Below are 22,147 nucleotides of genomic sequence, written 5' to 3'. Positions count from 1 at the left end.
TACAAGCCCGGGGAGAACACATCACCTAGTGTCTGAATGAAATGCACAGTGTCAGTGAATTATGTGATGCAGTGGTTTGACGAAAAACACGTGTGCATGACTATGAAAGTACCTGCACTTCTTTAATGTATCTGAAGTATATATTTCTGAATAAATAAGGGCTAACTGAACTAATGGAGCTAATTTGCTAACAGCATCCAGTTGCTACAGCCAAAGATAGTTGGAGCAAAACTGCTGGTTGAAGGATTATTTGTTATAAATGATCATTACATTAAAAAAAAAAAAACCGAACACCACATGTTTATGCAGTCACCGTTATATCAAAGCAAAAGGCCTTTGGTGCCCTGGTTTAAAGTGAATAATTAAATTTTAAAAAAGTCAACATGTTTGAACCATCCTTCCACCCCGAGCTCCTTCCTACCTTGACTTTGTTGCCTCTTATACTACATCACCTGACTAACTCCTTTGTTCCCATCATAATTACCTTAGCCACTATAGGTAGCAATATTTAAATATAGGTTGTAATAAGCTGCTTGCACAGATGACCTATAGGGCCATTATTAGTGGGAGGCAGTGCGTGGAAATGACAAAGACATCCAGTGACATAACTGATTAAACAGGCTGGACACACTGCGTACTACGTGGCGGCTGCGTTACCGAGCTGCCGCGGCTCACTCGCGTGTTTGTGTTCACATAGGCTGTGTGGCAGCTGCGGCTCCTGCCTGCCCTATCTGTTTACATGGAGTTTGCCTTTGATAATTATTGATAATTATGATGACGTGATTTTCCTTTACCCCGCTGGAAGAGTCAGAAAGCCAGAGGGGGAACGAGAGGGGGTGAGGGAGAGAAAGTGAAAATGAAAGAAGGAGAGTGCACAGGAAAGAAACTGCCCCTGACCTGTTGTGTGTATTCTCTTACACATACAGACATTATGACTGGAGTAAAATGCTGGTATCATGTCCATATGACTGTCCACAGACCATCTTCAGGTCAATTTTTGCTGATAATCGCGTGCGTTGTGGTAGAAATAGGCGACTCCGAATCTCTAGATCATGTGACGCAGCAGCCATGCTTGACACGTGCGTGAGAAGCACGTGTCAGGCATCCTGTGTGAACTGACTAACCTGTAAACATGGACGTCGAAATGAAAAGCGAGAGGTAACGCCATGCAGCAGAGCTACACACGAATACAATGTGTCCAGCCCATAACTGGCAGACAGCATATTCTGTTCCTCAGTTACAGTTTGAATAGGATCCTAGTACACTACCCACAGCACACGAGCTTTAGATAAACATACAGTGCAGTGTATATAGAGTGAATAAAGGGCCACTTCAAATATGGCTCATGTCTCTTATTTCAGAGTTAAATGCTGAAATGATGAAAGGAATTACAGCAAATCTCCATAGCCATAAAATACTTCTAATTTTTTTGTTTAAAGAAAAGCTATTGCCCACCCACCATGCCAGGCCATCCACACATTTCCACCTCAGTGGTGCACACCAAACAACTTCTCTCTACCCTGCAGGAAACAGTTGCTGATGTGCCTCTATTTCCATCCCGATTCCCATTTGCTTTCAAGTGCCACTACTTCCCATGTCTACGAGTCTGTCCATCTCCCCAGGGGGTGCGTACATCTCCCGAGCCTCCCTCTATTCCTCTCCCTGTTTCGTTTCACCAGACACTTTCTTAAAGGTCAGATCCCTACAGGGTCGTAAAGATGGAGGGAGGTGGAAAAAGGGGATGAAGTCGTACCTCGAACTTGTAAACAGTCTAATCACAACCTGAAGGACAAACGATACAATGGTTGAGACGGCTGGTCAAGTAGATTCTGCCATGGCTATCATCAACTAAAATAGATGCATGGCTGAATGGTTGGCTCAGCTGGTCATTCATGTGATGATACGATTTGAGTGCTTATAGGTTTGTGTGTGTGTTTGTGCAGGCATGTAAGGGGACTTCAATTTCCTTCTGAGGGCCATTAGTGCTGAAGAACTGAAGCAAGTACAACGTGTGGCCAGAAAAATGGAAACATCTGTTCAATGGAAAGAAAGGCAATACAAAAGCTCTAAAAAACATCAACCCAGACGCTAGAATAACATTTTGTACATGTCAAATGTTTCATATCAACTAATTTAAAATTATATATATTTTCTATATAAACCATAACCTTTGATTAATTATACCTGGATAGCAGCAGAATGCAATGTTGAACTATTTTTCTCATTTCTACGAATTAAATATATTTCAACAGCTAAAGGTGAAGTGATGTTCTGTGTAGATACCACTTGTCATAAAGTTTCTACAATGTGATTTGCCCATTCACAAGTGTATTGTTTGGTTCTTGTCCAACAGATAATCCAAATGCATTCACCTCGAGAGCATGCAATCATTCTCTAGACCCTCTCTTTTGTTACCTATTCCTTTTACGTCCTGTTTTGACCTCGAATCTTTAGTTTTATCCATTCAGCTCTCCCTCTTTATACCATAGTTATCGTCCTTATCATTCCATCCACCCTTTTCCTCTCGTTGCATTTCCACATCTACAGCTCTGTTCTGTTTACCATCGCTGCCTAGTTTCTATCTTCTCTCTCTCATCCCTTCACGCCCTCCAGCCAATTTCCCCCCAGTCCCCTTTCCAACATCTAGTTTTCTCTCTATATCACCGCTGATCTACCTTTCATGCTGGGCTCCTACACGGTCTGATGCCCTCCCTCTGTGTTTATGCTGTATGTGTGTTATTTGTATCCCCTACCTGCCATAGTGAAACTCATTGCTTTGTGTAAGGCCCCGCTGGCCCCACCCAAACCACTCACTATGCTGGCTGTGACAGAGGCCAGGCCACTGAAGATTACACTTCACTGAGCAAGTAGCCTCTCTGCAGGCCCATTCCCAACAGATGTGGCTAATGCAGCCTATTATCACTGTGCCCCCATGCTTTCTCTTCATGTTTTTCCACTCCATTTTATTCCTTTATTTAAAAAAACAATCTGTTATGTGAGTGCAAATTGCTTATTTTTTTGTCATCCTTTTGTGTTTCAGTGTAGTGAACATTATTTTAACCCGCGGACACATGTTGTATGTCCATTCTTTTATATAATTTTCTTGGTTTGCTACATGTCATGTTATTGTAATGTTGTGTGTATCATCTTCTGCCAACTACAGCCTAAACAGCTCAATTAAATGGAGCTGAAAAAATATATCTCAATAAATTTACCATAAGAAAAAAGGCATACACTGGTGTCACTTGATTGGTGCTCCTTATAGAGTGACTTGCCCATAGTATTTGTATCATTGCCGCTTATTCTTATATTAAAGAATTAAATTCAAAAGGGACATGTAGAGTTAGATATCATGTCACTAAATAACCTTAGTTCTGTGGGGACAAAGAAAAAAAGAACAAAGTCTTATATTCATACATAAAGATTTGCATGTATATGCTAAGCACATTTGTAGGCTGGTCCAGCTTAAAGGCCAGTCCACCTTAAATAAGCCTGGGTGTAAGTTGTAGCTAACTCCAGGCCTAAGCCCCCTGTCTTTAATCAGGTGCAAGACATAGAATCTTGGTTTGGTATTTGAGGAGTTGTAGCATTTAGTCACAGACAAATAGCCTAAACTGTTTACACGAGTCATTCCACAAATTAAGAATGACGCAGCCCAAGGAATGACGCAACCTTCTGAGGCAAACTCTCTGGGAAAAAGCCAATGCAGAGCAAATTGATAATCCATTCACATACATGTGACAATATGTAAACTTGCATATCTTTCAGCACATGCAAACACATGCAGTTAAAATTCCCTGTCATTGATACAATATAAGATACACTCCGTTGCAAATAATGTTGCTCTCCTGTTATAATCGTGTTTCCTGAAATGTCGCCCAGTGGTGCAGGCTAAGGTCTGTAGATGGCACACATCTGTGGGAAAAACACTTCAACACAACACCAGACAAAGACTTTTTACATGTAAATATTTAATCATTACTATTTTACGGTAATGTCAAACTTAATGTTAAAATTGACAATTTAAAAAACTTTTTATTCATTTATGGTAAATAATGAGTAATGGCGCGCTTGCAGTACCTTCAGGATCCACCAGGGAGCCGTGGGCCCACACTTTAACATTGGTATACACACTATACTGCTAGAGCCACTGCTATAACGTTACTGCTAACTTCATACTCACCGTCACACACATGCTCTTGCCGGACACTCGTTAACATTATGCACACAGCCTACACACTATAGTATTCTTTAAAGAAGTTTGCTACACAGTTTACTTTAAAAACATCTTAAAAACATTGGAAAAAAAATCCCCATTGATGGTCCTGCAATACACTGGCTGAAACCCTGTTTAGCCAGAAATGACAAGCATTTATATACATTAATGGTTAGTCACACAGTTGTGTCATCTGCATAAAGTGATAATTCATGCTGTTCTAATTGCGTACTCCTCATACATTAGTATAGTTTATATCTAGCAATATGTTATGACCATCTGTACACAATGATGATAATTTTCTCTATTTTCATAACACAATTTATCACATTAATGGCAAAAAAAAAATCTGAGGTGGCAGCACATCTATATCTATGGTTTGATTAGCATCAGCAAGGCGTAATATGTCATAGTATTCAGAACCCCTGTAAATTATTAAATGCGTTTGAATAAGTGCACTTTTGGAAACCATAATGCAATTTCCAATTACTCTTTTTAAATCTGGAAGGACACCTCCACCTGCATTTCCCCCTTATTCTGTATACACAACATGGTTTCTTTAGTGTTGGTGTGTTATTGTTTACTGTATGTTTAAAGTTGTTTCAGACTGCTCTCGAAGGAGATATTCAATTCGGAGGCCACCTGGTTAAAGGTCACATGAAGAAGGTCTCTGGCCTCCAAAAGCCAGCACTCAAGCTGTGTTGGCCAGTTGGGCAGAGCACTAAGGTTCTGCTCCCTCACATCACCCTGTTACCCCCTCCCTTTGTCTTACAGCTGAAGCTTAAAACACTTTAGAGGACACCATGCTCCTCCTCACAGATGGCCAGCACTTACCTTCATGTTGAACTTCGTCAGGCTGAACCCGTGAATCTGATCAGCCTGATGTTGCAAGTGTCATGCTTTATCAACACAAGTTAAGCAATCCAGCTGAATCAACATGCTTCTGTGGGGTCATTATGCTTTTTCAATATTTTTGAACTTGAACTAACTTAGTGAACTTAATGTTGACTTACTTTATGACTTTACATTGATATTTTTTAATTTACCTCTGAGTCAGCATTTTCAGTTATATATTCTTTAAGTAACCACAATGTATAGGCCTTACTATAAATAGTATGATTATATACAATATGTTTTCAGTGCTTTCAGTTTCCTTAGTTTCAATGAAGAACATCATGAAGGCATTTACTTTGGTAATTGTTAAAAAAATACTGTATATACATGTTTTCTTGAATAAGTGGATTGCATGAAGTTAATTCTGTTTTTTCGAACTTGCTTACGTTCCCTATTCCACCCCCACAACCCCAGCTGTGAGACTTTCCTTACCCCTACATCTTACCCATAAGTAGTCCCCAAAGGGTTGAGAACCCCTGGCACTTCTTTTCATCTAGCAGTGGAAGCAATATTCCACAGCAAGAGTCCAACACAGCTATTTTCACCCCTGCTATAGCTTTGACTTCCGTTGATAAAATGTTTTACCTAAGGAGATTCATATGCTCTGCCACATGGCTGGACAGCTAAACTCCCTCCCTTTGGTGTACTCTCCTGTTAAAATTGGAGGCATGAGTGGTGCAGGGACATAACATTGACCTCACTTTCCTTCGTTTCTCTCTCAAAGTTGGGATTTTTCCACCATTGATTGGAAAGATGTTTACTCTGACAAAACTGTGGCTCACAGATCCAACATGTGCCTCTTATTGTTTTCAGTGAGTAGAACACAAATACAACAGGCTGCAACTTCCACTAGTCTCTGGCCCACTCCAAAATGCCGATTTTGATATAGATCAGCACAGTAATGGCTTTTGCCCCTTTGAGCCTTCCATAAGCCAAGAGTCTACCTGTCAACACAGAGGACTTGAACCAAGATGATCTGATTAACGGACTGTCTCTGTGTACACATGGCTAGTGGCCACAGTGATTCAAGTTCATTCACTGCAAGTAAGATAAACAGCAAGACACTTGATATCATAAGCAACATAACTGCTGTGTATAAGTACCAATGTCTTGTTATTTATGAGGTTTAGAGAAGACCATGGGCAACCAATTGTGGATGTTAATATTCTGATTGAATCTGTGTATAATGGAGGTGTTAAAGGGGTTACTAAAAGTAGCAATTCATTTTAATTAGGTAATAGCTCTCTTACAATACATTAATGCTAAGTCGGGTTTAAATCATGATGCAAATCTTTTCATTTTGTCTTGCAGAAGTTGTTTTTGCAAGGCATTTTTTATATCATTATAGACTCTCTAAAGTGCAACTCCGCCAGTGCAGTCTCCAATGTTAATGAAATTAATGCTTTTAAATTGTTATGTCCTAATTAAATTTTGTGTGTGAGTGTGTGTGTTTGTACGTGTATGTGTGTGCAGGGTAATGGTTAGGGACACCGCTGGGTGAATGCTAAAATGTAACACTCCTCCGTACGCCACCTATGGTATTGGTTGGCTGGTTAGAAATGACAAGGCGGCCGGCAGCAGATGGGTTTGAAGTGTTCTCCCTCCTCCTTCGCCTTTTCAGTTTCCATTCTCTCTCTTTATATTTCTGTGTATCTGTCTCTCTGTCTGTCTGCTGCCTTCATCAAGTCCACTGTCACCTCCCCTCTCCCTTAAGGCTCGGTGCTCAAATCATCCCATCCGATACATGTCTTCTTCTGGGTTCCTCGTATTCCAGCCACCCCACCGTTCAAACATTCCTTAACTTTATCAATAAACCTTTACTGTGGCACAGTTAATGTGTCTGACTAAAGTCAGTCAGTATTTCATGAACTGATTTTTATGAAAATACAGCTGATATCACAATCTTTCCCTAACCTTAATTAAAGATATAATATGTAGGAATTCTGCACTAAAATGTATGAAAATTACAGGACCTTTGTTGAGGATAAATAAACTTCTTAAATCCAAAAGTTTGAAAGTAATCTCTGAGCTCTCCTCCTGTCGGTAAAGGGCAGATGAACACTCGGCAAAGATCTTTTGTTTTGTTTTTGAGAGGCCCCTGGCAGCAGAAGTTATTATTGTGCTTTTAAAGTGAATCTCATGCATTAAAAATTATGTGACAGTCAAAAACTGAAAGTATCCTTTCCTAGCTTTAACCAAATTGCTCTTGTTGCCTAAACCATAGACTGGATGCAAAATTCCGGTCTGGCAGTCCTGGACTTTTGCACCTTGACCACCTTCCTGCACCTCCAGTGCTGTTCATAAACGTAGTGTTTCCTTCAGTCACACAACGAGAGAATGTCATGCTGAGAATAGTTATAGGCTCCAAATTGGAATGGTGTGCCGAGTAAGATATCATTCTTGTCACTGACGCTTTCAGCTAGACGCAGGTGTAAGTATTGGGGACATTGCAACAGATCACACCTTTGTCTCCATTTTGCAGGGTTTGCCATTATATAGCAACAGAATTCAGACAATTCTCATACATAATAACTTTAACTTCTCTGATCATTTATTACATTTCTACAGTGCAATCTGTGAAACAGCTGCGCAATCTATGGGCTATATTTATCAAACCTCATAGTTTGGTATTTGGAATTTTGTACAACAAAGTGTGAACATGTAAGCAGTGAGCAGATGATAAATGTGTTAAATCTGAATATCAGATGAATGATAGAGGCAAAGAGCTGCCCAAACCGGTCTTGGTTTAGCTCATCTGTATATGATTGACAGCATGGCACCACACAACATTCTCTGCTCATCCACACACATCAGTCACATCATTATGGGCTGAAACAGTGCAGAGTGGGTGGTGAGTGTTGTCAGTCATCTCCAGCTGGAAAAATATTGTAGAAAGACATGTTCAGACAGGCAACAATTGTTGCCACCCAGGCACTAGCGCTTCCACAGTGTAGACAAGTGGAGTTTGGAGAAATCAGGGGCAGGGACACATAGTGGCTGTTTTCACCCCTCTTTTCATCTTTTGACCGGCTTGTCTTGTATGATTGGCTGTCTGACAACAAACATTGCTGCAGATGCAGGCAGGAAAGGATCTACAGGTTCTGCCAAGTGCCAGCTAGATGCAGAGTTGCCGGGGCAGGAGGAAAAATCTTCCAGTATGGAATGAATGAAGCGCACGAAGCTACAATTTATTTTTTATCACAACTCTTGCTGACATTATGCTGACACCTTAAGAAGTTAAACGTTTGTGGTGAAATAAAAAAGTGCAGACATTGTAAGGGATTGTTCAAATTTTTATAAGAAACTGCAATCTTTTAAATGCTGCTGTTAAATTCTTAAAATGGTATCTCAGCCTTGAGGGTGACACACAAGGTTCACTTATTTCACTGGCTGCTTGCTATCTTTATAGCTCTGAGAGTGTGGGGGTCTGCCATTCACTTCTGTTTGCATGGGAGGTCACCAAGGGACATAAGAAATTCCAGCAGTTTCTCACTTGTTCAGTTTCATATTGACACTTGTATTCAGTGTTTTGTGTAGAAAATGTTCTGAGTTTTTCTTATTTGTCAGTATGCTGTGTGCTTCGTCGTGATATATACACTCATGTGGATTTAAAGGGAAGTAATTGAGTGCACATTACCTGTACAGTATGTCGCCTTAACTTTGTATCACTTTTAAAACCAAACGTGATATTGTATGTGAGACAATTATTATAGCCCAAAACACACATTTTATTTACTCTAACAGAAAGTGTGTAAAAATAAAACTTGCAATTAAAAGTGATATAATGATTTTTTATTAACCTCATGTGACTTTGTATAGCCAAGTTTAACAGTATTTCATGTCTGCTCTGCAGATGTATTGGATGTAAGGTCAGATTCAGGCTACTGGGTTCTTTTTAGAACAGCAATTAAATGCTGCTTGAAGTGATGGACCACAGTTGGTATCCAAAGGTCACTGTTGTAGTCACGGGCAAAATATACTTGCAAGATGGTAAATGACTTTGCCAGGGACTATGATGTTACTTTATATGACCTCTGCTGTTTTATTTCCGTACCTGTTGGACAGTTTCTCTGCAGCTGTGTTCTATGGAACCAATCAGGATGTTTGCTAACAACATCTTCCTCATGTACTAGCTTTTATACAATATAATTTTCTTTTTCTCATTATGTTATTTCAAACTGTATACATCTCATTCATCGAGATTGCTTGAGTTTACTCCAAACTCAGTTATAGAAAAGAGAAATCTTTCCCCACCCAGGAGCACCATCTGACCTTCTTTCAGAAAATACATGTATGGTAGTGAATGTTGAGAGACAAATACATTTTTTACTCTATTTGAATTGTGCCATGAATTACACATTTGATGTTTGTCAATTAAAGATAATTTTTAAATTGGAATGTAATACAAGACTGTGGAAATGCAGAATTACAAAGACTACACACCCAACAGTCATGTAAGTGATGTTGTCTTGTTTAATGCTTACCTAAACCCATTACTGAGACCTTGTAGAGTCGGTCCTGTTTATTAGCTAGCACAAAGAACTGACTACCTCTCCTTTCACATGATTGCAGCCGACACCAAGGCCAGACTTATTGTGATTTCCACCTTTTATAATACTGTCATGAGGTGACAGCCATGTTGATGTTGATGATATTACTATCTGTACAACAAACTGGGACATTCCTGACTCGCAAAATAATCTTTTAAATTGACAAACATGAAATGTGTAATTCATGGCACAATTCAAAATACATTATATTCTTGTCTCCTGTCGTCATGGTGACAGTCTATACTGTACATGTAAAAAATGCATTCCCTAGCAGCACACAAGCTATTGTAATGCTGTGACGGTCCAGAAAATAATTTTAATACTTTATTTTGTGGTACATTTCATTTTACAGTCCTGATGTATTATCATTTAGTGTCCCAGTAAGCAATGTTGTAAGCCAGCGTGCACAGTAGCAGCCTGGGAACTGGGACATCTAAATTAAATGCAACCATTATTAATGTTATTAACTACCTGCCTGTGCTTTTCCTGCTCTGATTTATGAATAATTCTGCCATAAAGAAACATTCCTATAAACGGCTGTGACTGTCACTGTATGTTGGCAGTCCATGACCAAGCTCATGAAGCCAAAGCTTTTGGGGCCATCACTCAGGGAGAAGTTTGATTTTTTTACTCCAGCTAGAGGCGCTTTTAGATAAAAGGTTTCACAGCTTAACAGGACTATATTCATGGCATGTGCACACTCCTCCCCTCAGGACAGGAAAGCTTGAGGCATATTTTGTAAAAGAATGATTCACTCTTATATATCCTTGATTTAAATCTTTAATAAACTTATTGCTCTCGCATGAATGAGCAGCATGTCCTCCAAAGTCTAAATGTCACCCCTGTGAGATATAGTAATTAATAGAAACATTAGTCAAAGCGCTTTAAAATGGGGAAAGAGTCACTTCAAGAACATTTTGAAATGCCCTTCTCAGGCAGCCCTGTTGATGGATTCGCGCATTTCAGGATCAACACATGGGAGGCCTCTATCGCCTGGGACAGCATTTGGCTGACTAACTAGATAGGCAGAGGCAAGGTTCTGTATGTAAATGAGTGTGTGAGCGTGGATACCAGAGGGTTTCTATTTTCAAAGATATATTCCAATTTAACCTTCAGTTCTTGGTGTTTTTTGGGCTTGGGCTAGTTGATAGTGTCCTTGGTGTCCAGAGCGCTGCTGGTTACATTCTGCCTTTCACTTAATTGTATTCACTTGCCACCCCAAGCCGAAAAATGTTTTTAAATTCCCAACTAATACTATTAAGTAGTCAGACAGACAGTACACAGTCCTGGCAGTTTGAGAAAAAATGGTCTCTGCCATCTTGTTATGAGAGGAAAAGAAAGCCAAGAAAGGCACATAACACATCGAGGATAATGATATGGAATGAACTGATCTGCAGCATGTTTTCTCTCTTTCTCGTGTTTCTTTACACAATTTGCAGAATTTCTCACATCCTCTGACCGATCAATCCACAACGATGCACGGGCTATATTGATGGATTTGGCAGATGGAGGAAGATGAAGCAGTCTGAACATACAGTGGCATTCTGCCAAACTACATCACCGGTGGGCTGCATTCAGAAACTCCCTTGTGCACATCCGTTTGGCACACACTTGAAAACTACGCTTCAGTCAGCTGAAGATGGTGTCTGTGACATCTAGAGGTCAGTTCTTAGTTTCTTCCTCCACATAGATGCAATTGTCTGTGTTTTGTAAATGTTGTCAAATTTTCATGCTACTTCGGCTACTTATTGTAACCCAAACCACAATGTTTCCCTAAACCTAACAAAGTAGTTTTCCTGCCTAAACCTAATCAAGTCATCTTGCCTAAACCCATGACCATACAACGATGACGATCTGGTTCGCTGCAATGGTCATGTTGTTTTGGAAACACTCATAGTCGTTGTTTTGTGAATGACTTGCACAACCACAAACCACAGTCTGGACAGCATAAAACCAAATGTAATACTATTTTCTCAAATCAGATCTGAACCACATTTGTTGGTCTGAGATGCAATTCAAATTAGATTTCTATAGATGAATCTCAGTCTGGACGCTCTGGCTGCTCCTATTGGATTTCCTAAGTGTTCTTTGTGTCACTCCTAGAACGACACTCAACTGTGACGTCAAATCCAGAGAGCTGGAAGTGCATTAGAGCGAATCAGCTGACACCAACAGTCAGTGGAGTGGACAGTCTGCTCCTCCACTTGACAGTGTGATTGTTTGGAGAGCGAGATGATTGATCATGCGTTCGTGCTCTGATGCTACAGATATGATGGGGATCTGATCACTTGCAAATAATATTGCGGACACTCCGTCTTTCAAATCTGATTTGATAGACATATCAGGTTTGCCTGCTGTCAGCATGATGATTGGTAGGTGTGAGGATTTGGTGACAAACAAAGGAGTTCCTCTACTTACTGTCTGGTGGAAATGGACACAGCAGTTCTCTTTTAGTGTGTGGGGTCCCTCCAACTAAACTGAAATACGACCGAATGTTCTCTTCAGCTCTCGAAACTGAGAACTTGCAATTCAGTCGATAATGTTCGTAAACTAACAGCGGAAGTCCGTGTATTTTGGCAACAACTAATTTTTAAATAAAATATTGGTACTATGTCCTGCTCCTATATTTAAAGGGATGGAGAGGGAGAGTGGCGGGCTGGAGGAACTCAGTTTCATTCAACTTCAATGATTGTACTGAATGTACCACTGTTCATTCACACAGTCCTTAACTGAAGCTCCGACTGTGGAGTCCCACTCACTGTACTGAAACACTGCTGGACATTCTCTTCAAGTGAGCTGAGAACGGTTGTTTGCCAAGGATAAGCCAGAGAGCTGAAAACTAGGAAAAAGATAGCATTTACAAACTAAAAGTCCTACCCTGTTATGTACAGTGTGTATATTTTCGCAACACCTATTTATTTTGTACCACTTTCAACTTAGGACTTCAAGACATGAGGGAGAGGGAGATGTGCTGGCTCTGGTGACTCAGGCTTGTCTCACTCAAGCCTGCAGTGTTCGCTCACAGTGTAAGGATCTGAGACAGTCTTAGCCCCAGTTCAATCAGGAGAGACTCGTAATTTCTTTGAGTGAACGTGAAGATTTATTGCCATGTGTACAAAAGAGAATGAGAAAGTCTTTGGCGGTTAGACTCCATCTTGATGAAGTAATATTTGGGGATGTGATAAAGCCATGCGTAGAGTAGGAAACCCACCCCCCGATGGAGTCTAGACGCTGGTGGTGGCGATGGAGGAAGAAGGATCCTGGAGATCTGACAACGAGGTTGATTCTGGTGAGCAGAACCTAGCCACTGGATGAAGAGTTGGAGGAGGATGGGGTGGAGGAGGGTTGCACGAATGCCTGAAATGACAACTGACAACAGAGCCATGATTGGCTGATGATGTTGGAGGCAGAATCTGGTTGGTTAAATGGAGAGAGAGTACACGAAGTAACGCCCATGCCAGGTGAATGGAGGGAGCGGGGAGAGAGGTGAATGAAAAGATAGTCTTCCTGATTGAACTTACACTGAGCTTCCTTTCTTTCATATCACAGGACAGTTTTAAAGTACAACACTGCTCCTTTCAGTGAGTGTATCCTTAAAGTTGTCCTTTTCCGCAAACAGTAATGTTGTGTGTGGCTGATTGCCTGAGTGCTCAACTGAACTGACTAATTAACGGATCTAAATCAAAACAACACTGCATTTGTAAATCTGCAAAGTTTTCACCATGTCAGGCAGTAGGCATGGTACTGTACCATGGCACTTTGTTAAAAATGTGGCCTCTCCCAGCAATTGAGATTCAGCAGCTACAGCTAATGACATTGACCTCCAACACATCGTGCACAGGGTGTTTTCAAAGGCTGTCTGAGTAGCTTCCCAGATATTGGGGATATTTCACTTCCCTTGGACTATAGCAAGAGAGGCTGACCCTTGGTGTATGTGGAGATTTATTCATGGTAGCTGCTGGACATTTTACGCTGCTTAATTCTAAAGGCACGTACAGGGATGGGACATGTCTGGACTAGTTCCCGAATCAGCTAGAGCTCAGTAGAAAGTTAAAATGCTAATTTGGTAATATAAAAAAAATATCATTATGGGTAAAAAATCTCCTGCATTTTAGAAACTCCATGTTGGTCGGTGTGTATGCTGAGAGGATTCACTGTGTGTGTTGACTGCTCAATCTCTGATTTTCTCAAATGTCTTCTCTTTCTTGTGTTCAATATATGACGGCGTGTTGTGACTGCAGGCAGTACCAGCACCGTGTTTGCCCTCGTGTGCGGGATATGCTGTTGGCTCCTGTCTGTGGGTTGCCAGATATCTAACTCCAGAATCAATGAGCATTCTTAAAATGGTTGTTGTGTTGTTTTTCTACAGCAGACAGACTTTGTGACCACAATATCATGACTTTTATCTTTGACCGAATTTTTACAAAAGCCCAATTTGGCAAGAAAGTGGTAAACCTGGCTTCACTAGGGGTTTGTGTGTGTGTGTGTGTTTGAGAAAGAGAGAGAGAGAGAGAGAGAGCGAGTTAGGGAGAGGGAGAGGGAGAGAAATTGTACGTACGTGTGTGCATTTGTGTGGCTGGCTAGCTGGGGGGCATGAAGCTGAGAGTAGGGCATTATTAAAAACCATCTGCTTTCCTGCAGAGTCAGAGGGCCGTCTGGACACAGTCTCTTAACAGGCCTTGTTTTCCTAGACGCCCTGGGGCAATATGACAAATTTGAATGCTCAAACTAAAAAGTAGGGGGCGACTGAAGCAGTATTTTTTGCTCATACGAATCTATGTGTGTGTCTTCAAAAAGAACACAAACCTATGTCTTGCACTCCTCTATACAAAAATGAACTTCTTAACGTTATCAGTACATTTGAAAAAGTCAAATTACTTAGACCCTTCAGCATCAAGCAGGAATTATATTTTGCCATTCACTGACCTCTAAAAGCTCACACTTTGTAATTGTTCAATAAGATGCTTTATTCTGCTCAAGAACATTTCACGTGGAGTGGTTCTTTGCACGGTTTCTCTTTATAAGGCAGGGTTTAAGTCTAAAGTGCTCTTAGGTTAACACACACACACACACACACACACACACACACACACACACACACACACACACACATTGCCGCTTTCTGTCACATTTAATGAACAGCAGTGTGATGACTGAACCTGTGCCTAAATTAAATGAAGACAAATGATAACAAACATCCAACTGTAAAGCAAAGGAGTCTTTGTCTGTCTGTTATTCTATACCTCAAGAACCCTCCATCCAATGTACTTCACACTTGACAGGTTTCTTATTGAGGGCCCAATGAAGTGCAGTGTTGATTTTGATGTTATTTGGACAGGCGTCACACTAAATATTAATAAATCTTGAATAAAAAGCGAGCACTGTGCTACAGTGGGGACGTGGCTATATCTTTGTCTGCTACTGGGCACACAGTCATGCGGGAAAAGGAAGGTTAACTGGCGATCCATTTCTATTATAGACTTAATGAATGAATAAACTCGTGTTTTCTCCTGTGTTAACCTATATTTGCAACTTTGAGGAACACGGAAATATAACAGTTGTCTTTGCAACAGCGGTGCCATCAACTAGAAAACGCCAGGGGGCAAAAGTTGTCTGTTGCCACTTTCAGTCTGACACTGCTCAAAACAATGACATTTGTAAAGTTTGAAATATCTCCAAGGAAAAAAAAGAAGAAATAATATAACCTCCACATCCTCCATAAGAAGTCGGCCTTTTTAAATGCAAATCCATAATAATGTGATGTTAGTCAAATTCATAGCTGTTACAGTTCTGTTATAACAAATGCGAGGAATCCTATTTTGTCTCACTCAAAAGGATTGTTTCTTCCACTTGGCTTCTGTGCCATGAAGTGGCTGGTAAACACTACAGATGCAACATAGCAGGGTGAGCTCAATACTGGCTGCAACTGCCATTACTTGCAATCAGAAACACTTGCAAGTCTGCTGCTCTCAGAGAATGGTCATGATTTGACCAGGCTTCTCTTGGTCCAGACAAAGAAGAAGAAATAACCCTTCTTGACACTTAAGGGCCATAACATGCTGGTAATAGGGAATTAGGCAATGTAGCTCAATACCTCAAGCTAAGGGCAGTCCAATGCAGGTATGAGCACCTAGAACCTTAGACGTTTTGGAAATGGTGGGTCTCTAATAATACTTTTAAAATGACCAAGCCAATGTACACTGAAATAACTGCACCTGATTAGGTTTAGATGATAGCCCTCTTAGCTTAGGCTTTCTTTGTTTGCATCACAGCGCAATTTCAACTCTGCTCAATGACCCTGTTTTTTCCCCTCTTCACTCTTCTGTTGGCATAAACAGACAGTAATGGCGTCTGCGTTTTGCTTCCCCCTCACTGGTCCTTCACATGGCTCAGCAGCTTAGCTTGACAGCTCTGCTGCGTGTGAGTTCAATTGGTGGAGTTGAAAGCCTTTTGCAGCATTGGGGTTTGGACTGATAGAATCCTCCATTTACCTTTTGCCCTTAGGCGATGAGAGAAAAAGAATAAGGTTAAAGCCATGCTGGTAGCAGAGACCAAATGGAACATGATCCCAAAAAACACAGAAAAATGCAAGACAAAAGTGGGAGTAGAGGGAACATACAGGGTTGGTAAAGAAAGATTTATCAATGAATGACATGTTTGAAATTAAAGTGGAATCAGACAACTTTTCATCCACTTGCATTTCCAAGTGGTATTATTGTTGACCAAAAAAAAAAAAACTGAATCGCATTCAGTTTACCTCACAGTAGAGACTACCAATGATACAGGATGAAATGTGAGTTCATTCATTCATTTTAGTCTATAATGTACACATGAAAGCAAATAGAAATGGTATCGCCAAAAAAAATGTCAACTAAGTACATTTTAGCAAAACCACAGATAAGCTGCAACTTTATTTGTTTAGGTTCAATTTTCGATTTTCACAACACTGTGCTTTTGCTCTGGTTAAGTTTAGGCACAAAATCACTTATTAATGGTTAGAAAAAGCATCATGGTTTGGCTTAAAATACTTGTTAGATGCCACAAACGACTGGAAATATCCCCAGGTCTCCTTTAAAACACCAGGTTTTGTTATCACAAACATGGCTGGAGATGGCCCCCGACTCCCCATGAAAAATATTCGGTTTTGGTCGCAACAAACATGGCATGAAATATCCTGAGGTCTTCTTATAAACACCCACTTTGGTCACCCCAAACACGGCTGAAAATGTCCCAAGGTCTCTTTAAAAACACCTGGTTATGTTGCCACATGATGTTGTAACTCTACCACCATCACCTCCACCTCCCGAAATGAAAATCAGGTGATAAACATGTAATGTGGACATGAAAAGGCACGTTTTGTACAAATGTCAATATAGTACATATATGGCCTATATCTGTGGTTTGCAGAAATGCTAAGTGCTGACATTATGACCTGCCAGCCTTTTTTTGTGCCCAGTGGCTGACAAAATTGTATAATGAAAATAAACAAGGTTTATAGGGAATGCTGATGGTGTCATTACTCTATAGCCATCACAGAGTCTGATCAACATTTACTTTATAATCATAAGTTCAAGCAAAAAACTTGCCCGATGCCAGTTTAAATGTTGGTATCAGGGAGTAATTCTCCTTTTAAGCCTTTCATCAATCATGTCCACACAGGGAACTCTGTGACGGTTCATCACCTGGCAGCACTGTATGCCATTTCTTCATCCAAGCAGCTCACTCAGCTTATAGGCAACATTTTCTCAAAGGGGAAGCAATCATGCGATAAGATGTCTGCAATTAATGAAGTAACCTCTGAGAAATAAGAGTTCTACTTTTCATAAATAGTGAGTAAGAGCAAATTTATTACACCAGTGTCACTTTAGTGTTTTCTCTCACTTACTCCCAATGAACTGCATCCGATGATATATTGGCCACATCCAGAGGCTAAATTGTAGCTTCTGATTTGAAACCTAGTCCAAAGGGAGGTTCATAGTAATAGTCTAGACAAAGAGCTGGGAGGTGAGATGAATCCCAAGTGAGGCTCAGAATTGGCTGATGTGGAGTTAAAATGTAAGGTGTGAGTCAAAGCTGTGATGGCAAGTGTTTGATGAATGACACCTGGTTGTCAAGAATTACAGTGAAATTGTTGACAGGCAGCAAGGGTCACCGTAGTGTCGTTAGCGATGATGGAAGGATCTTGCAGGGGGCAGAAAAAGCCTTGAAAGAAGAGCAGTTCACTCTTGTCAAGGCTGAGCTCGAGGTGGTGGGCATGCATCCATTCAGAGATGTCAACGTGGCATCCACAAATGAACGCCTCACACTGTGTACCGCCAGAGGGAAAGGAAAGGTTAGGTTGAGTGTCATCAGCATAACAATGGTAGGTAATATTATTGGATGACAGAACAAGGACTTTTTTAGGGAAGCAATTGTGGCTGGGTCCAGAGGCATTCCACAGGAGGGGATATTGAGTGGTGACAGCAACCAAAGACATTCTTAAGCTCGGTGATGAAGGACACGAGTTCTGGTCAGAAATCTGTAAATGATTAAGTATGGCAAAAGCCATCTAAATGATCCTAAAATTGAATGTAATGGACTGTGATAAGATGATGAGGACTGAGGACAGTTTCATCAATGCCAAGTGCCTCAGTGACAGCTGGGAACAAGTGAACTTTGAACTTGGATTTGTGTAATTTGTGTTGGCATCACACTTTCATAATCAGTGACATCAGGCTTTATATTTACAAAATGCCAAAAATAGCACATGGACAAGTATCAGGTCTTCTGATTTTAACAGTGCCCGGGAGAGTAGGTTATACAAGAGCTTGAATATGCAGTAATTAGATGTACAAATAGGAAAAGATATGTAATTTTAATTTACACATTTTAATGCATGCTGAGATTAGAAAGGATTATATAATCAAATAAATAAAAGCCATATTACCCAGAGGAATGAGCAAATTAATGGAAGCAAAACAATGCTGACGAACAACTTTAATCTTACCATTCATCATATATTGCACATTTTCTCAAGGGCTGAAGCTGGTTTCTTCTTTTTGAAGCAGTGCCATTTGTTCCCTCGTGTCTGTTTCTTCTGATAATTTCACAGTACAGTAGCTTGTCTATGCTCACAGGTTTGTACTGAATGCTGGCTCTAACTGGGCTAACATGCCCTTTTGGGCCCATGTGACGCCACTGTGGGTTGGAATTTGTTTGTTGGATTGTGAGAATGAGTCAAATCACAATATTAGCAGATCATATTTTTGAGACAAAGTGGGAATAGCATTTCCTTTAAGCAGTGAGGCAAAAGAAAGGGTGTAGAGGTCAGGGTGGTGGACAACATGACAGTTTATTGCTGAAACATGATCTTTCCCTATTGTAGTGGCCATGCACGTATATTGTATAAAGTGGGAGTTTAAAAGAATGTAGGCACTGACTGAACAAGGCTAATGGGCTAGAGCCATGCTAGCAGAATGACAATGCTAATATTTTGATGTTTAGCCGGTATAATGCTAACCATCGTAATCATTTTAGTGAAGGATGTTACCACGATTGTGTGTATAAAATCTCATGACTTTTTAATTTTTTTTAAATATTTGCCACAGTAGGTGCCAAGTACTGGTGTGTTTCATCTGAACATTTTCAAATGAACATTTTCATCGAAATAGGCATGGATTAAAAAAAACCTATGCATAGAAATATTGTTCCAATCCAATAATTCTTGTAATAATTTAGTCTGAATGAAAGTGGTGAACGGACCATCCAACAGACTGACATTGCCATCCCTAGAGCTATACCGCTAGCTAAAAGTTGTCTTTAAATATATTCCTGGGTGTTGCATTATCATCCAATATCGATGTTCCTGTCTGGTGATAGGGTTGTGAAGTGTGGCTCAGTGAGAATCCGTAAAAGTCCCTAAAGTATAAGGTTTTCTTTTTGCATTTATTACATTTCCTCATATTTCTTTAAAGTGTTCCACATGTAGTGCCATTTATTTTCAAGTTATGCTTGAACAGGTTTTCTTTTTTTTTTTTTTACTTTTACAATATAAATCAGCCGCAGCGTTTATCTGCACTTTTTCTCTCCCTGAGCTAAGCTTTTATTGAGCTTGAAAATAACACTTTACAACACTGCTGACACCAGGGGCCAAAATCACTGAATGATAGAAGGAATCAGACAGGCAATGCAAAAAACAATCACAAAAAACACTCGCCTCCTGAATAGTGATGCCATTGTTGTCGACATCATCAAAGGAAAATCCCGTGCTTCTTGGGTCAAAAAACCCAATTAGGACCGGGCACACATGTTATAAAAACAACCAACATTACAGAAAATGCACCCACCCAATTACTCGACTTTGTGGGGTCTTTGTGCCACATTACTCCCGATTCCATCCATTGATTTTTCAGCTTCTAATCTAGGCCAGCATCAACATAGGAACAGGACAGCCCGCATGGCTTCTTCTCCAAGTTGATCCTCTTTAGCTAACTGGGAGATATAGAGCCTCCAGTGACACATGGGTCTCTACACTGGTCTTCTTCCACTTGCCTAGATCAGGAAAGTGCCTGGGGCCTTCTGTAAAAGGTGCCTAAACCACCTAAATTGGCTTCTCTCAATTCAAAGAAGAGGCAGTAGCTCGATATTGAGGCCTTCTCAAATCACTGAAACCCAAAGACTGTGACCAGCCACCCTGTCGATGAATCTCATTTTGATCCTAAATTGCTTTAGTCGACTCATTACGTTATACTATGTAAAAGCAGGAAAGCAACAAATGCTGAGATTACAGAGAGAGACTGAGAGAGACCATGAAAGAAATTAAGACACCATATGGGCTGTGAAACATCTGTTGCCCCAGGGGGTGGCAGGGACCGATGGAGCTCCATTACACCCATGGATAATACATTATCATGATTGAATAAATAAATAAACCATTAAGTCACTTAAAATGATCTCAAGCCCTGAAAGGTTTCAGAGATTCATTGTTCATCTGTCTCATTATGATGTTGTAACACTGTATTCAGGAGAGTGGACTATTTTATGCAGTGGGATATTGGCACTGGTGACATACTGACACTCAGCTTTTGGCTGTTTGCCTACAACCACTGAACACCACTGCCAATATTACATGAAACTGTATCACACTTCTTATATATTATTGCTTAATCGTACACAATTTAGCAATAAACAGGAAAATGAATAGCCTAAGGCTCAATCCTAATTCACCCCTTGCCCCTTAGCGCTTTCCCTCCATTTTGCATCTTCATGCCAAGGGGTAGAGTGTACCGATTCTTGTTGCAGGGTAGGGCGAAGTGTTAGGGCTCCATACGGAGGTTTTTCAGAGATACACATCAAATGGAGGGTTATGAGAACTTGCTGTCGTTTAAATGTATTAGGGTCCTTTTCTTTATAGCAAGCCTAAAAGAAATGCTACTAGTTTGCTGATGTCACTAGTTAACTAGCTAGCTAATGTTACATTGGTATTGCTGATTTGTGTGTGACAGTCTCACATTTTGATGTATTTCAATGTTGCATTCCCCCCTTTGATGGCAATATTACACCTGAAATTTATGTCCATTTGCTGCACTTCCCCTCCTCTAATATCAGTGCAGATTTGGCAGGGTAGGAGCACAGGTTGCTAATGTTAGCTTTTAAAGCACCGATAGTGGCCAGTTAATGAAGCATTGTTCTCTTGTATTTTAAATGGGATCCAGCCTAAAACGTTTGCCAGCGAAAAAGGGTTAATGTCATTCTTCAGTCAGTAACAATTGTTCAGGCCTGATACACAAAATAGCAAGAACAACTAATGCAAGAGTGGCAGATTTGAACCAGATTTGAATTTTGAAGTTTATTATACTCATTGAACACACATAAGGCTTTAAGTATAGAGTAAAAGGCAACGCTGTAAACATAACTTTGCCCTGAGGCAAAACAGCTGCAACGGACATGATCTCAGTCATTAGTTATCATAAGTACGCCCCATTTGATGAAACTTTTCATGTAATGCATATGAGCCTATTTCTTCTTTGCTTGTATTAAAAGCATGTTTACATTGAATATACAGTCGTGGTCAAAATATTACATACACAAGAACATGTACATCATGGCAGTCTTCAATTCCAATGATTTCTACAGCTGTTCTCAATGGGGTTCAAGTCAGGACTTTGGGAAGGCCATTCCAAAACCTCAATTTGATTTATCCATTCCTTTACCATTTTTTCAATTGTTTGGGATCATTGTCCTGTTGGAACACCCAACTGCACCAAAGACCCAATCTTCTGGCTGATGATTTTAGGTTTTCCTGCAGAATTTGGAGATAATCCCTCTCCTTCATTATTCCATTTACTTTCTTTAGAGCAGCAGATCCACTGGCAGCAAAACAGCCCCACGGCATAATACTACCACCACCATGCTTGACAGTAAGTGTGGTGTTCTTGGGATGAAAGGCCTCAACTTCTTGCCTCCAAACATATTGCTGCTCATCATAGCCAAATAACTCATTTTTTCT

The sequence above is a fragment of the Pagrus pagrus genome (assembly GCF_965226575.1).
Source record: "Pagrus pagrus genome assembly, chromosome: 1".
Lineage (NCBI taxonomy): Eukaryota > Metazoa > Chordata > Actinopteri > Spariformes > Sparidae > Pagrus > Pagrus pagrus.
The sequence above is the reverse complement of the archived record's forward strand: the minus strand, read 5'-3'. Positions refer to the sequence as shown.